The sequence below is a fragment of the Lupinus angustifolius genome, unplaced genomic scaffold (genome assembly GCF_001865875.1).
Source record: "Lupinus angustifolius cultivar Tanjil unplaced genomic scaffold, LupAngTanjil_v1.0 Scaffold_884, whole genome shotgun sequence".
Classification (NCBI taxonomy): Eukaryota; Viridiplantae; Streptophyta; class Magnoliopsida; order Fabales; family Fabaceae; genus Lupinus; species Lupinus angustifolius.
In genome coordinates this window covers 3,567-3,909 of record NW_017728207.1, presented here as the reverse complement: position 1 = coordinate 3,909, position 343 = coordinate 3,567, and positions in this window count along the sequence as shown.

The window sequence follows — 343 nt, the reverse complement described above, 5'->3', positions numbered from 1 at the left end:
ACTATCTTTTTTGATATTTTTTTAACAATATGTGTACATGTTGTTCTAAAGTAAGTCTTATATTGCTTACCTCATTGTCTTGAGAATGATTTAAATACTTGTTGGGCTACTCTTCTCATTACCAATTAGTTTTGAGATGAAACCTTAACATGGTATTAGAGCCAAAACTCCACTTCTTTCCGGTTGTCATAGACCAAAAGATGCCCTTTAGGTATGGGTCAAAAGTAACATTTCACCTAGTCCGACAAGCTTATTTGGAGGGAGCATGTTGAAAAGTAAGTATCACATCACCTACCTTATTGTCTCGAAAATGGTTTAAATGTTAGAATTTCTGACAATTTAT